This window comes from Octopus bimaculoides, chromosome 10 (genome assembly GCF_046866305.1).
Source record: "Octopus bimaculoides isolate indiv1 chromosome 10, ASM4686630v1, whole genome shotgun sequence".
Classification (NCBI taxonomy): Eukaryota; Metazoa; Mollusca; class Cephalopoda; order Octopoda; family Octopodidae; genus Octopus; species Octopus bimaculoides.
In genome coordinates, this window is record NC_142937.1 from 63,882,700 (window position 1) to 63,885,199 (window position 2,500).

Sequence of the window (2,500 nt, forward strand, 5' to 3'; positions counted from 1 at the left end):
TGTTTGTGCTTGTATGTAGGTGTCAATATTAACTGATTTTTTTTTTGTTACGATGTTGTTGTTTTGTCGTTTATCATTGTTGTTGTTGTTGTTTCACTTGTTTTCGCTGTTGTTTGTATTGTTGTTTTCTTTGCTGTTGTTATTGTCGTTGTTACTGCTGCTGTTCCAGCTAAGTGAGCACTTTAGCACCACTTTTATGCAAATCTTCTTCTAACTGCAGATGTAATTGGAAGTAGCCGCCATCGTTTTTAAAACTCGTCTAGATAAGTGGGCAAAGACAGCAAGATAGGAGGGGTTTATACATCACCACATTGCAGATGATTTGGTGGCACACATCGTGATGGGCACACCCACATACATACCCACACATATATACATGTATGCTTATATAAACACATAGAAATGCATGAATATATACAAAAATACACAAACTCACACGTGTGTATACTCATATACATACATACAAACGTACATGTATCGACTATCTATCTACCTATCTAAGGTGAGCTCGCATATATACAATGACCTTTCAGTTTCCGTCTACCACATCCACTCAAAGCTTTGGCTGGTACAAGGCTATAATGGAAGGCATTCACCCAAGGTACCATGCCGTGGGACTGAACTCGGAACCATATGTTGGAAAGCAAACTTCTTACCACACAGCCACGCCTGTGCCTATATATATATATATATATATATATATATATATATATATATATATATATATATATATATATATATATATATATATATATATATATATATATATATATATATATATATATATATATATATATATATATATATATATATATACGTGTATATATATATGTATATATATATATATATATATATATATATATATATATATATATATATATATATATATAAATCCATGGATGGTATTTATAAATATTTTAATGCATCGCTGTGTGTTTCTACAAATGACATGTTTTTACGATCATAGATCGTAACAATAATCCATGGATTATTATTATTATTATTATTATTATTATTATTGTTGTTGTTGTTCTTGTTGTTATTATTATTACTACTACTATATTTATCCTACATTAAATCTGCATAATAAAATAGGAGATTGTATATGCATGTTCAAAAACGTTTCCCGGAAACGAACTTAAAGGATATATAATTATATATATATTAGAGAGGGAGAGAGAGAGAGAGAGACAGAGAGGGAGTAGAGCCTTCCTTGTAGTGTATATATCTTGTGAGGTTTCAGTTGATTGCGACTTCATATTTCACCTTTGAGATTGTTCAACTTAGGAAAAAATCTTTGCATCGTCAAAAGAATGCGATGTAAACGGTGGTTTTTGCATTTCGTTAAAAATTACACTGAAAAAAAATAATTAATTTGTTCGGAGAGCAAAATATGCTTACAATTAAAAGGTTCAGAACAAATTTAAAAACTTGTGGCGGGGCATAGAACAAGTTTCCTCGAGAAACAGAACGGCCTTCGCTAAAAAGACCCTATAGCCAAGTGATCGTGCATAAACTGGGTAGTTGATTAAGCATTCGATTCCGAGGTAGGTTTTTGAACTAGAAGGCAAACATGGTTGTAGATACACAGTAATCTCTCGCCATATCGCGGTTCACTTATCGCGGTTTATTAATTAAGCTTACGTCTATTCCGCTGTGGTGTTGTTTTGCATTTATAATAAAATAAATATATACACATCATAAAAATAATAAAAATACGCAGTACTGTTTCTACTTCGCGGATTTTCATCTATCGCTGGTGGTTTTGGAACGTAACACCCGCGATAATCGATGGATTACTATACTTCGGTCGGTCAGACCACCACATTAAATAGTTCTTTTAACCGCGGAAGGATGAGAGGAGCAATTGAACCTAAGCAACAGTTGAAATCAGAATGCCACTAACTAGAATATGCATCAGACGCTAACGCTTACGCCAAATCGCCGGATGGACACACATGAAACACCCCCCACCCCACCCCCACACACACATACACGCACAACTTACGTGCCAAAATTTGAAACCAATTGTATATATATATATATATATATATATATATATATATATATATATATATATATATATATATATATATAACGTGAGAGAGTTAGGGGTTGGGGTTACAACCCACTAAGGGATAGTATCTATCCAGTATACTGCTGGGAGGGTACCCAATTATTGCTACGCTAGTGCTATACTAGGTGCAATCAATGGGAGCTGGTAAAAGTGGAGGTTTTACCCAAAATTTGTGTAACAATTAGAAAATGGAGGATAATATGCTGAACCCAACTACTTGCAGACGGTGTATCCCGTTGAATTCATTAATTTAATTCATAGCAAAAGTGACAAAGGGAGGAAGAAAAGAAAAAGAAAGAAAGAACCAAAGCACAGGTGTCCATGGCAGACTATGTTATTTTGCCAACATGGTTTACATATAGAAGTACAAAGTACATAAGGAATTAGAGGATGAACAGAAGTTTAATCTTACAGCTGTTACGG